The sequence below is a fragment of the Perca fluviatilis genome, chromosome 14 (assembly GCF_010015445.1).
Source record: "Perca fluviatilis chromosome 14, GENO_Pfluv_1.0, whole genome shotgun sequence".
Taxonomy (NCBI): domain Eukaryota; kingdom Metazoa; phylum Chordata; class Actinopteri; order Perciformes; family Percidae; genus Perca; species Perca fluviatilis.
The window spans coordinates 31822015-31837455 of NC_053125.1; the positions used below are offsets into that span (position 1 = coordinate 31822015).

General features: G+C 39.7%; 1 pseudogene; it reads left to right on the top strand.

Annotated features, from left to right (window-relative positions):
* Positions 1-14881, top strand: part of LOC120572864 — a 642621-nt pseudogene extending 627740 nt beyond the window's left edge.
* Positions 14882-15441: the final 560 nt, after the last annotated feature.

Genomic DNA, 15441 nt, shown 5'->3' on the forward strand with positions numbered 1-15441 from the left:
AGTGGTAGCCTATGTGAGACCATAGAAACAGTGTCTGATACAGTAAACAATAGTACATTACAGTAAAGAAGGATGATGAAATATTACATCCACAGATCATGTAGTCCTAATTGGTTCCCGCTCAAGCTAACTGGTGACAGTGAATCTCGTTATCTTGAAACTTTCATGATCTTGTCTGTTTCCATACACTATGCATTATGCAACAGTTACTTAACATTTTGAGCAGTTGTATGAATTGATAGTTAGATGATTGTAATGAAATGAATAGACAATCATCTGGAATGTCATGTGTGAATTGCTTTTTGAAATAGTAGTACTTTGATGTTAAGTTATGTCTTATTGAACAGCTGATCTTTGTTAAATGAACAAATGATCTTAGGTTTATGTGTATTGTATCCAAGCAACTGAAAAAAGTGTTAGTGTTTTGAAAAATGTCTATTTTGATCATTGGTTGTGAGTTTTGTGTCCAGAGTTTTGAAAAAATGACGTCCAAGGTTCTGAAATTAGTGCCAAAGTGATTGTAAAAAACTGTAATGGCAGTTAAGATGGTCAACCATGTCACATGAATATTCTGCAGAGTTGCAATAAAAAAGCCTTTTCATTTAAGTGGTCAAGTGGTTTAGCCCTTGTGTTGTCTTATTTAAATTTGATGTCATTATAAATGTTATTGGCATATCAAAATTGACCATTTCATAAAGCGTGAAGTAATCATTAATTTTACACTTATTTTTTTGCATTCATGGTCAACAGACCTCATTTACATGAATTATACCTAATTTCTAAGTAAAATGAGGATATACAATTAGTTGATTATAACAGACTGGTATATTCAATTCCATTTAATTTATAGAATCAAATCATAACAGGAGTTATCTCAGGACACTTTACAGATAGAGTAGGTCTAGACCACATGTATAATTTATAATAACCCAACAATTTATAATAACCTAACAATTCCAGTGATTCCCCTCAAGAGCATGCATGAAATGCGTAAAGTGACAGGGGGGTGAGGAAAAACTCCCTTTTAGGAAGAAACCTTGGACAGACCCGGGTTCTTAGTAGTAGGTGTGTGTGTGTGTGTGTGTGTGCATGCACATACTTGTAAATATGTATGTGTCCTATGTGTTTATCTACTGTAATGCTCAATGTGCGCGCACTACCAGGTTAAAATTCGCCCAGGAAGACCATAACTGCTATAAAATTGAATAAAACACCCCAAATTGTATGAAATGTGTGAATATTAATTTACTTGCAAAGAGCATGGAAGGGAACAATGCATGTTATTTTTGGTTAATTTGGTTGAAAGAGAAGACCATATTTCTTATAAGAAACTTTGAAAACATGACACATTTAACACGAAGACAACACAAGTGTTAGATGCCTTTTACTGGCTGGTGTAAGATTAGAGTAACTAGTCAATAACTGCCACACAGGCTAATAATAGATGAATGTAGATTTTCATGTGATTTTAAAATTATTATTAAATAATGAAATACTTTATATAACCCTAAATAGCTAACTTTAGCCTAATCTGACAAGCTACAGGCAAACAATGTATTCATAAAAGCCTCGTTCTTCTGGCAGTTATTACAGCTCTCATGCTTTTATTTTGACACGTTAATGTTACTTCCTGTCCAGAGCGCATGGGTTTAGTCAACTTTGACTTAACACGTAAGACCAAAATAACATTATAAACGAGACCTGTGTTCCATCAGATTTTCAATGATTATGCACATTATAAAAATGGGCCCATATTCTCGCTCTTGGGTTAAAACGGAAAAATGAATAACAAAAACAACAGTTGAAAAAAAAGCAGTTTTCCAGTTAATTTTTAATTTGTATGGACATTGGAAAAACGAGAAAACGGAGCTCATAGTTTTGTTTTTCCATTTTTGGTTTAAAAAACAAAAAACGCAACATCGACCGTTTTTTTTTTTCGTTTTGGTTTAAAACGAAAAACGGATTATATACTTTAGGGCCCTGACCATAAAGAGACCACCTTAAAGACAAAAAGATAATTCAAGCACTGAGACAGTTACTCTACACGTCACTGTTACACACTGGTGTTGTACAGGGTACACTGTGTACACACTACCCAAAACAACAGTGACTACTTTTACATGCACACATGTACTTACAGAAAAATGAGACTGAAAGAGAATAGAGAATAAAATTTCCTCCAAATGTGGAAATATAATGAGCTATTCCTATAAAACCATATAACTACAAAAAGTTTTTTTTTTGGTCGCTACTTCAGTCTGCCTCTCAGGGGAGTCCTGGGGTTTCTAGGTGGTCCATAGAGGCAGAGAAGTTTGCTCCTGCTCTGTTATTGAGAGGCAAAAGGGATATCAAAATACACTGACCAAAATTATAAACGTACACCTTTTGTTTTTGCCCCCATTTTTCATGAGCTGAACTCAAAGCTCTAAGACTTTTTCTATGTACACAAAATGCTTATTTCTCTCAAATATTGTTCACCAATCTGTCTAAATCTGTGTTAGTGAGAACTTCTCATTTACCGAGATAATCCATCCACCTCACAGGTGTGGAATATCAAGATGCTGATTAGACAGCATGATTATTACACAGGTGTGCCTTAGGATGGCCACAATAAAAGGCTACTCTAAAATGTGCAGTTTTATCACACAGCACAATGCCACAGATGTTGCAAGTTTTGAGGGAGTGTGCAATTGGCATGTTGACTGCAGGAATGTCCCGCGAGCTGTTGCCCGTGAATTGAATGTTCATTTCTCTACCATAAGCCATCTCCAAAGGCATTTCAGAGAATTTGGCAGTACATCCAACTGGCAGACAGCGTGTATGGCGTTGTGTGGGTGAACGGTTTGCTGATGTCAATGTTGTGGATCGAGTGACCCATGGTGGCGGTGGGGTTATGGTATGGGCAGGCATATGTTATGGACAACAAACACAGGTGCATTTTATTGATGGCATTTGTGTTATGTCCTCACTAAGTGTTGTCCACACAACGCATACTCAGCTAATCAGACAGCTAAACACTCTCCTAATCAAGCTCCAATGAACAGGCTCATGTGTTGATTTTGGCAGTTTAATAGCTTTGTGTAAAACTGTGGACAAAGAACAAAAAGGATATAGAACTGAAAAATAGGGCATCATAATTCACATAAAACTTCACATTTTAGAGTGGCCTTTTATTGTGGCCAGCCTAAGGCACACCTGTGTAATAATCCTGCTGTCTAATCAGCATCTTGATATGCCACACCTGTGAGGTGGATGGATTATCTCGGCAAAGGAGAAGTGCTCACTAACACAGATTTAGGCAGATTAGTGAACAATATTTGAGGTAATAATAATAGGCCAGTCTTTGGGGCCAGAGGAGGCAGGGGAGGAAGAACTCTGCTGTCTTCTTCTAGACGACTGTAGGGGTGGGATCTCCTATATCAATTTAATGTACTTCATTTATTCATGCTCATCTGTTATTGGCCAAAACACGTAATATGGTATGATGCTCCAAAGGAGGACATCCTCTCTAACCAATCAACAACCAGGATACAAGATTGACAGCGCATTGGTCCAGTTATAATTTCCGTCATCATGTCACTCTGTGAGTTTTTGCATTTTGCTGCATCAGTCGAGAGAGATTTGGCCCTCTCTTCTTTGAATTTTTCACACATCCACCTTTCCCCTTACGTTTTACTACCCCATTGTCACGTCTAAGGCCGGTTACACACTGCAGGCGTGGAGCGTGCGTGGATGTTTCTGTTGCGTGTCATCTCCGTGTCAGCTGTGTGAATTTTGTCTGTCTTTACACACCAGAAACATGTCTGACGCGGGCTGCTGCTGCTAGCCTTGTCTGGACACATGGATGTTTCCCATTGACAAAATGAAATACCATGTTAAACATATACTGATCTGATTACAGCAAAGACAACGCTCGGCAGTATTGACGGCAAAATAGGCTCCAGAATATTTCCTTCTGTATTAACAGGTGCAATAATAGAAAATCGAAAAAAATAAAAATAAAATAGGCGCTCGGTTCTATTTCTAGCAGGCCGCATCTCAGGCGCGCGTCTCGAGCCGTGCCGGGAATGCGCGTCTCTAGCAGGCAGTGTGTAAGATCTAACCTGTTAACATGGGGCCGGAAATATAAACGGACCACACACGCCGGCTGACACGCGCTCGGCGTAACGGCTGCGGACCGGCTCCGCTGCGTGTACTGCGTGCTCCGCTCGCATCATCATACCTACCGGGTCCGGATTTGCGAATCCCGGCCCGGCGTGCGGCCGACAGCTGTAGTCACGAGGACCCACAAGTTTCCGAATTCACGAATTTCACGAATTCACGTGAAGTAGAACCACAAAACCAACAACAGTTAGTTTCCATCCAGAGGAGTAGAGGGGAAACAACTCTGTGCTGTGTTTTCAAGCTGTAGGGCTGGGGACTGATGGAACTGGGACGTTCTGCAGTCAGTGGAAATACACACACTGACTTTAATGGAAACCTAATGACTCCTTTCGACGTTCCGGAGAGCCTGATCTGCTGGCGATTTGATTTCGCCCTGATGTAGGCCTTCTCTTCTTCCTCAGTTTTATTTTTACGGGGTAGCATATAAGTGATCGTATTAGCGCCCCTCGCGGCCGTTCTGGGTGCTCGGAGCAGTGGATGGAGAGCTCCGGCTCTGCTGCCATTGTTCTGTAACGTTACTCCAGGCTGGAGCCACAGCAGGAGTAACGTTACGCGTGACTAGCGACCTGACGTGCTGCTCTGCACTCCTCCGCACCGCTAGAGTTTTAAACTGATTAGGTATAATATCTTCATAACCCAATGTGTACTTCTAGCTTTGGTTGCTCAAGGCAATAGGCTACACACAGCTACAGATTTGACTCGTTGATGCCGGGAACATTTTGCTGCCTCCTCCTCCATAATTTTTTTCCTTTTTGGGTCTGACTTTCTCAGCGCACCTTTCCCTTTTCTTTTTGGCTTTCCATCATTAGACTCAGACGCTGTCTGTTAACGTTACTGATAGACTTCCAAACGTGACGAGAAAAACAGAGGTGTTCAATGGCTTTACGTCACAGGCCAGCCAGGGCTATGCCATTTGGGGAGGGGCCACACACCGATCTCCCCTATATTTCTGAATATCATAGACATGGTTTTGACCTGCACTTTGTTAGTGCTTTCTGATTACCCTGTGTCAGTAGGGAGTTGGATTGAGAACCAGAGGGTTGTTGGTTCAAGTCCCCATATGGACCAAAGTATGGTGGTGAACTGGGAGCTAGTGATGTGCGGATCGATACTAAAGTATCATTTTTTTTCATTTCATTTTATTTATATAGCACCAGTAAACACAACTGAAGTTGACCACTGTGCTTCCCATAAGAAGTCAGATAAGAAAATAAAATAAAACATCCTTCAGACAACAGAAAAACATAGATAAAAAATAAGAATTTAAATAAATGCACGCTCCCAAGAGATAAAACTTTAGTTTGAGTTTAAACTCATATAAAGATGACAGCGATCTCAAGGAGACGGGGAGACTATTCCACAGCTTAGGACCAACAACAGCGAAGCACGGTCACCTCTTGACTTTAGTCGAGCGTGGCTGGGACAGATTGTAGTTGCTCGTGGACCGTAACACCTACCAAGTATCGATATTTACGATCCCAACGTCTCCTGCTCTAGTATCGATTCTCATATAAAAAGATCGATATTTAAACTCAGTAATTTGGAGTTTTTATGTTATCATTAGTAACTTGTTGTCACCAGAAAAGTCTAATTATATCCGGTTAGGGGAAGGAACTACTTCTCCTTCCGCCGGTCAGTTGTGTGCACAGCGGCTCTGTGACGGAGCCGGCCGCTGCAGCAGCAGCCCTTCTTTAATTTCCCTTCTACGAAGACTGTAGTCTGCACAGGAGTGTGTGGGAAAAGACAGTGAAATACAGTGGTAACACTACAAACCTTGCTAAACATCTGAGTCAAAAGAGTGAATATGATGATATAATATAGCGTCAGTCTGAGGAGGAGGTCCAGGGCAGAAGACGCAAGGTGCTAAGGCAAGACAGACTTCAATCAGTGAGTCATTTGGCAGCAGCGGCAGAAGTTCTCCAGGTACAGGGAGATAGCGTGATAGTCGCGTTATCACTGACTGTGGTAAAGTTATTCACGTCTGTTAAGGCTTTAGTTTTTTAATGTTCAAGAGTTCCCCGGAATCCCAGCATTCTTACAACAAGCTAACAGAAAGCAGTTTGTTCTGAGATTTTCTTTATAATTAAATAATATGAGAGTAGTTTATTGTCTTGTCATTATGCAGCTATAATTTGGAATTGGTAAGCCTACGCGCCTACTTTTTACTTTACTTTAAACTAGTTGTCACATCACACTACAAATAAAATACGTAAAAGTATTGGTATTGGTATCGGTATCGGCAATACCAGCCTGGGTGCGTGGTATCGGATCGAATAGGAATTAAGTGGTATCACACATCACTACTGGGAGCTGGAGAGGTGCCAGTTCACCTCCTGGCGCACTGCCAAGGTGCTCTTGAGCAAGGCACCAAACCCCACAACTGCTCGGGGCCATGGGCAATGGGCAGTTCCCTCACTCTGACATCTCTCCATTAGTGTGTGTGTAGCATGTTTAGGTACTGAGCATGTGGTGTGTAATTCAGGCCTGTTTGCAATAACAACAGAGTGAAAACATTGTAATTTCCCCTTGCAGGATTAATCAGTATAAAGTATACATGAAGTATACATTATTATTGAAGAGAGGCTGCTGAGGCCTGCTGTTCGGGTTGAGCAGGTGTTGGTACAAACTTGCAATGTATAACTATTATCAGACCAGCCCTTGCCGCCTTGAAACACTACCGGCCCACCGGGAAAAAGTCCCAACTCTCCCGAATGCCACTCCGCTAACTGCCCACTGATACACCCCTGCAGGTGACATGACTCTGTGTTGTGTCTGAAGTCAAAGGTTAACTTAACTAAATGACCTATTCCCTGTCATGTACTGGAGAGAAAACTGCACAGCCAATACACTCCAGTCAAAGAGGAAGTGGGAGGCTCTAACTGCTCTGACAAAAGATTCTAAGTGTTTCTTTTCACATCACCAAGAGGGAGAATGAAGGAAACATGTCTTCAGCTCCGTAAGTAACTCTGAGCTGGTCAGATTGCAATCAATATAATTATTAATGATGAAGAGAATACTTAATGAAATGAAAATGAAAATGAAATGAAAATGAAATGAAAATGAAATGAAAATGAAATGAAAATGAAATCAAAAACAAGATTACCCAAACAAGATCATCTTTTTGAGTCTCTGACCTTCTACTGGTCCTATCACTTGCATTTAGACACAAATATACTGTGATACTTGTCTTGTCTTATCACACAGCAAAGTTAGAATCAACCAGTGTATATTTTCTGATGTGGATCTTGTTTATCATTTTAGTGTTGACCTCACTGCTCTGCTGCAGAACAAACTCAGGTTAGTAAAATTATCCACAGTCTAAAAGTGATCGGGGTTAATAGTAAAGTCTGTTGAAAAGATTGATTTTTTTGTTTTTTCGAGAGAGACACACTGTAAAAGGGTTCAAATGCCAAATTATCTTTAAAATAAAATGCCACACACACACAGTCTGGATATTTTAGTTGAGTTTGTGCCTTTCTGCTCACAGTTTCTCAAATTATATTTGCATTTTCTATCAAGTATAACTAATTCTTCATATTTTTTTCGATTTTAGAAGGACTTAATGTTTGGGGTTCACCATAACATGTCTGGGTCCTGATCTAGCTAATTATTGAAGTAAGTTATTGCTTTTAATAAAACGTTTTTAAAGTTACATTTGTAATGAATGTAATGTATGCTAAAAGCGGGTTCAGTGTTAGCCAAAAGTCAAATCGTCCCCTTTTGTGCTTTGTAAGAGCATTCTGCCCTTTGGTAAGTTTTGATTTTAGTAAAAACAAGAACAGCTTAACACAAAAAATAAAAACCTGCCATGTTTGAATTCACAACGTTTACATAGGGTCTCTGTTTCGGTGGCGGTACGTTGACAACACAGTACACAGAGCTTGCTGAGACCCATCATTTGTATATGATTGGTTAAGAAGTAGGCTACTATAAAATCCACTTCTCACATATCACGCGGCAATAAGGTCGCACAAATTAAACCAGGTGACATCCTTTACTGTCAAACTGGGAAAACAACAAATACAATGGGATGAAGAAGGCTAGTCTAAACATAACTGCTGTGTGCATGTACTAAATCTCTTCTGATTTTGTATATTTGTTAAAGGCTAGGCCTACTTATTAGCTACAGGGCCCTACAGTGTAATGTAATACAAGCGATAACCAGAGCTTTTCCATCATACCTTGTACAGGCCAGAGTGGCTGGAGAGATTAGCTGGAGCCTAAAAGCAAAAGGAACGCTAAAAGTGGGGATATTGACGTTTTTTGAAAAAAAAAAAAATTTAGAGAAGTGCACAGGAGGAAGAGGAGGAGGGAAATGAAGAAGGAGAAGGCAATAAACAGGAGAGTCCAGGAGGGGCAGAGAAGGAAAAAGACCACAGAAGGAGATGCAGAAATAAGGGAAAGAGAAGAGGAAAAGGAAGATTTGACTGTGAGGGATGAAGAGAGGGACAGAGGCAGGGAGTGATCAGGAGGAGGCAGATGAAGATGACAGGGAGGAAGAGGGTAGGCCGCGCATTCCCCTTGGACCACATGCTATCCTTTTGGTTCTTGTTCCATAGAAATTGTAGTACAGTAGGATAACATGTCATGTCACTCAGTAAATGCCTTTGGCTATTTATATTCTGTTTTATAGGGTTAGGTATGTAAAGATGTGCATACACTATATATTTTTTTGTTTGTTTTTTTTTTTACAGTTTTTCTGCAGTTTTACAGTTTTTCCTTTATTTGTCACAAAAGTTATGTCTTCCAATGCCAACCTGCCAAGACCTTTCACCACCCCATAAAGTTTTCTAGATCCACCACTGGCTAGCACAGACTAATTATTTAGCTGTACACTAAAGAAAGTCACCCAATAAACTAACTAAGAGATGGAGGTAGAGCAGCATTTCCCATGTCCTGCGTGGGAAAATCACTGTTTTTATCAAAAGAGTCTGGTGAATTTGAAGAGATCAGAGATAACGGCTTCAGTTCCCAGTTGTAAAGGGGAGTCTGACAGCAAGGTGAAGCACTGAAAATATTCTAAATCTAGTGAGCCTACACGTAAGGAGATACTTGGCTGATTTCAAACCAGCTCTGTATCATGGCGTGTGCAGATTAACAGCTTCCCTCTGTGGCTCCGGCTATGTGATTTTTAGTCTTACATTTTTTTTTTCAGGTGCGGAGTGAACCTTATTGTGCAAAGGACTTCATAGGCATTGTATGTGGTTATTGTATCATTGTAATGTATTTATGAACCAATCAAATTGCTTGATTTGAGCTACCCATTTTATAACTGTAAATCATTTTTTTTTTTTGCACTTTTGCAGGTTTGGGTTAAGAACTTGTTACTATAAAAAGAGTTCCAGTTTAATTTTAAACCAGCTTTGAAGTAGCAAAAACTCCAAACTCATGTGAAATCATCAACATTATAGACCCAATCACAGTGTTTGTTTTTCAATAACTTTCGGTAGAAACGTCCTGCGCCCGTAGATACAATTTAACTGGGCTGCAAATGTTTAGCTTGGAGAACTAATTTACCTGTTGGGCCACAGACTTAAACCCAAAAACCCAGAACAGAAAAAAAACTATTATTCTGGTAGGACAGAAGACACACAAATATCTTTAAGAAATAGAGAAGAACTCCCTGCTAGATAACACGTGAAAATCATCTTTGGAGTACTTTGTGACCGAATCAGGCAGTAAGATACAGGGAACGGGATATACCCATAAAGACCATTATTTCAATTTAGCTCTAACCTTTTTTAGTCTGTTTTGCAAATACCTCCATACAGTAACCGCACGCCGGCAAACGTAAGCAGCTAGAGGATAATGTTAAACTTAATGTTGGGATGTGTTTTTTGTGACATTCAATTTAGTTTTGCTGAAAATACAATCAATTCCCTCCAGCCTCTCTGACTGTGAGTCCCAGCAGCTCTCAGCTGTTTAAAGATGAATCTGTCTCTCTGAGCTGTGAGGGAGGACGACAGCTCTGCTGATGGACTCTGAGGAGGAACACAACCAGAGAAACAAGGACTCAGTGTGGAGATGGCTGGGGAAGACCTGCTGGTTCTTCCTGTAAAATCAGCTTCGTGGTCCCAGGGGACAGTGGAGTTTACTGGTGTGAGTCCAGAGAGGGAGCAACCAGTAACAGCATCACCATCACTGTCCCTGGTAAGATCAGACTGTGGAGTCAGTATTGATGAAGCTGTGTGTGAATGGATGACATGCTGTAGTTTGTCTCTGTGTTGAGGTGGACTAGTGATCCTGCAGAGTCCTGTCCTTCCTGTGTGGAGGGAAAAAGACCTCACTCTGACCTGTAAAACAAAGAAGTCCTCCAACCTCCCAGCTGGTTTCTATAAAGATGGCTCCTTCATCAGGACTGAGCCTGCAGGTCACATGACCATCCACCATGTTTCCAGGTCTGATGAAGGTCTCTACAAGTGTCACATCAGCAGTGTTGGAGAGTCTCCACCCAGCTGGGTCTCTGTCACAGGTGAGGAGGTTAAAGGTCATTCTTCAAACTAGGCCGCTTTCACACCTACAATTCTGTACACTTTGGCGATTCGGGGGCATCATTTTTTATTTGGTTCTGTTTGTTTCACACTACATTTTGCCGCACCAAACTAGACCCAGGGAATTCACTTAATTACAAACATGATGCACAACATTGAAGTTAAAAGTCTAAAGCTTCACATAAAAAAAAAGGAGGAACAGTGAAATAGCTGAACGTTATCTACTTACTTTTATTGCTATGCTTTTAATAAAATATTTTTTTGTTCATTTTAGAGAAACCCACGACTACAAGTCCTCCCACAATATTCGGCTTCACCACTTCTCCCCGCCCCTACCCCCTCTCCCAGCTCTCCTCTCCTTTACTTTTTTTTTTTTTCAAAGAGCTTTATTAAAGTTTTACAAAATACAAGTTGTAACAAAAACAAACTACTAAGTACCCTACATATCATACATAGAAAAAAAAATAATAATAACAAATACATTAACAAACTTCACCAATAAACAAACCAGTGCATGAGAAAAAAGAGCTAATAACATGCATCCTGTGCGTAGAGTCTTTCATAAAGAGCTGTAGATCACAAGATGAGAATGGAGCCGTTTATGGTCTAAAGGTTTTCGTCTTCTGAGTTCAGTGAGCACCTGTTTACATACAGCATTACTATCTAAAACAGTAGCATACAGCATCTTGTTTTCCATAGTTTAAAACACAAACAATACATATGATTATTTGTATCAGTCCCTTGTGCTTATCTGATCATACTTCATCTATGATACAGTATATGACAGATTTAAATGAAATATCACATTTACACCATACCCTTTTAGTTTGTCCCAGACTTCTTTTGCTCTGTAGCAGTCAATTAAAAGATGCTGTTGAGTCTCATCACTGTTGCAGTGAATCTTTGGGCATTTTGTTGTTGTTACATAGCAACTACAAGAAAAACAACAGCTCTGACAGGAAGTCTGTTTAGAGACATCCACCATCTCGCATCACGAATACTCTCAGAAAGGTTCTTATTTTAAAAAAATCAAAAGTTGGGTTCCTTCATTGTATCTTATATATTTATAATATATATACCCACCATATTTATGATCATTATTTATTTTTTTTTTTTTTAAATCATTTTACTAAGGAAGGGCCATTCCAGTCAATTTGAAGGTTTTCGTATTTCATACATAAAATCAACATAGAGTGCGGCTAAGAGTATTCGGCCCCTTGAACTTTTCTGACCTTTGCCACATTTCAGGCCTCAAACATAAAGATATAAAACTGTAATTTTTTGTGAAGAATCAACAACAAGTGGGACACAATCATGAAGTGGAACGAAATTTATTGGATATTTCAAACCTTTTAAACAAATAAAAACTGGAAATATTGGCGTGCAAAATTATTCAGCCCCCTTTAAGTTAATACTTTGTAGCGCCACCTTTTGCTGCGATTACAGCTGTAAGTCGCTGGGGTATGTCTCTATCAGTTTTGCACATCGAGAGACTGACATTTTTGCCCATTCCTCCTTGCAAAACAGCTCGAGCTCAGTGAGGTTGGATGGAGAGAGTTTGTGAACAGCAGTTTTCAGTTCTTTCCACAGATTCTCGATTGGATTCAGGTCTGGACTTTGACTTGGCCATTCTAACACCTGGATATGTTTATTTGTGAACCATTCCATTGTAGATTTTGCTTTATGTTTTGGATCATTGTCTTGTTGGAAGACAAATCTCCGTCCCCAGTCTCAGGTCTTTTGCAGACTCCATCAGGTTTTCTTCCAGAATGGTCCTGTATTTGGCTCCATCCATTTTTCCCATCAATGTTAACCATCTTCCCCTGTCCCTGCTGAAGAAAGCAGGCCCAAACCATGATGCTGCCACCACCATGTTTGACAGTGGGGATGGTGTGTTCAGGGTGATGAGCTGTGTTGCTTTTTGCGCAAAACATAACGTTTTGCATTGTTGCCAAAAAGTTCGATTTTGGTTTCATCCGACCACAGCACCTTCTTCCACATGTTTGGTGTGTCTCCCAGGTGGCTTTTGGCAAACTTTAAACAACACTTTTTATGGATATCTTTAAGAAATGGCTTTCTTCTTGCCACTCTTCCATAAAGGCCAGATTTGTGCAGTATACGACTGATTGTTGTCCTATGGACAGAGTCTCCCACCTCAGCTGTAGATCTCTGCAGTTCATCCAGAGTGATCATGGGCCTCTTGGCTGCATCTCTGATCAGTCTTCTCATTGTATGAGCTGAAAGTTTAGGAGGGACGGGCCGGTTCGTAGATTTGTAGTGGTCTGATACTCCTCCCATTTCAATATTATCGCTTGCACAGTGCTCCTTGGGATGTTTAAAGCTTGGGAAATCTTTTTGTATCCAAATCCGCTTTAAACTTCCCACAACAGTATCTCGGACCTGCCTGGTGTGTTCCTTGTTCTTCATGATGCTCTCTGCGCTTTACACGGACCTCTGAGACTATCACAGAGCAGGTGCATTTATACGGAGACTTGATTACACACAGCTGGATTCTATTTATCATCATTAGTCATTTAGGTCAACATTGGATCATTCAGAGATCCTCACTGAACTTCTGGAGAGATTTGCTGCACTGAAAGTAAAGGGGCTGAATAACTTTGCACGCCCATTTTTCAGTTTTTATTTGTTAAAAAGTTTGAAATAGCCAATGAATTTCGTTCCACTTCATAATTGGGACCCACTTGTTGTTGATTCTTCACAAAAAATTACAGTTTTATATCTTTATGTTTGAAGCCTGAAATGTGGCAAAAGGTTGAAACGTTCAAGGGGCCGAATACTTTCGCGAAGGCACTGTAAATAAGGTTATAATCTGGGCCTTGTCTGGCTCTCCCTCTCATTTATAATCAGTGTTTTTATTTTCCCATTTTTTAACTTCTTCTTTAACTTCACATAGTTTAGTTTCCCAGTTTCTCTCACTACAGTTTCTATTTCAAATGGTCAAACCCAAGATTTTAATTTAATCTTTTACTTTAATTTTGATATTACGTTTGTTACTTTCAGCTTCAATCCAAACTCCCTCTGTTTTATCATGATTTAACTTAGCCAGAAGCTAGTTCATACAAGTTCAGGTGATTAGTTAACACATCCATCTTCATCTGGTTTTTTATAACAACTGTGACGTCGTCTGAATAGGCCATGGCAGTAACTTTGGGCGTGAGCCCAACATATGTACCAGATATGAGACTCTCTGGAGTTAATGGTTGTAATAAGGGGGCTGATGGCCAGAATGTATAAAGCAGCACTCAGAGGGCAGCCCTGTTTCACCCTCTCTCTACATTAAAGAGTTCTGTTAAAACACCATTTACATCAAAACACACACTAGATTTAACATACAGACATCTGATCAAATGGATAAAGGTATCTGGAAAGCCATAAGACTTCATTACAGCCCATAGATAGTCTCTGGCAATATAATCAAAGTTTTTTTGGTCCAGCCTGATTATATAGAAGTCATCATTCATCATTTCTCTAAATGTGCAGAGATTGTCCAACATTAAATTACCTTTTATGGCACACGTTTGTTCTTTTTCTATAATTTAAAATAATATATCATTTAATCTATTCATAATTACTTTGGCTAATATTTTATAATCAGTGTTCATTATAGTCAGATGTCTAGTTATCAATGTCATTTTCATCACCTTTCTTATATAGTAGACACATCACACCCTGATAAAAGGATTCTCCCATACAGCCACTGTTCAGACATATATATTATATATCTCTGTAAGGAGGTTTAATACTTCATAGATATTCAAATGACAAAATCTAGACAGACCATCAGGGCCGGGACTTTTATATCAGATATTTCTTCCTCTAACTAGACCAAGGGAATTCACTCAATTACAGACATGATACACAACATTGGAGTTTAAAAGGTAAAGCTTCACATAAAAAAGGAGGAACAGTGAAATAACTGAACGTGTTATCTGATTACTTTTATTTCTGTGCTTTTAATTAAATCGTTTTTTGTTCATTTTAGAGAAACCCACGACTACAAGTCCTCCTACAACCCCCACTACAACCCCCACTACAACCTCCACCACCTCTGGCTTCACCACTTCTTCCCCTCCTCCAGGCTCCTCTCCTCTTCCCCTTGAGTTCTGGCACGCTTATTCCAGTCGGTGTCGTCGGGTGTCCTGGTTCTCCTGGTTCTCCTGGTTCTCCTGGTTCTCCTGGTTCTAAGATGCATCCGTTAGGAAACCCTAAAGGTTAGTCTCAATAAGACTCATATTGCGCTGCATCTCAAAATCTAAATTTACTGTTGATATTTTCAATTTAATTTCTTTCAGTCAAAAGTCTCTCAGGATTCTCATGAATCACTATTCTGTTGTTGACCAATCATCCTCACCACGAGGGCCCTTTAACATGCCTGGAGCTTTTGATCATATCACATAATCTTCCTGTTTCCATCTTTATGGATGTCTCGTTAATGATTAAATTGATTGAGATTGATGTTAACTTTGGTTTATTTCCGCTGCTGAAGTAGAAGCTGAGAAGGTGACATCACATACAGTGATGTCACAATATTACGTAACCTGAAACAGCCAATCAGACGGAGCAGAGGTAAAGATGTTTTCATTGATTTTCAGAAGAAACTGTGTGTGTTCTTGTTTTAATGTCCTAAGAGGACATTTTGGGAAAAGAGCATTTTATAAAATAGGGATATTTTAAAAAGTAAATCAATGTTTTTAGTTCACAACAGTCTATTTTAGTAGATGACAGGGTGTGTTGTGCTTGTCATGAGAGGCCAGGTGTGATGTAC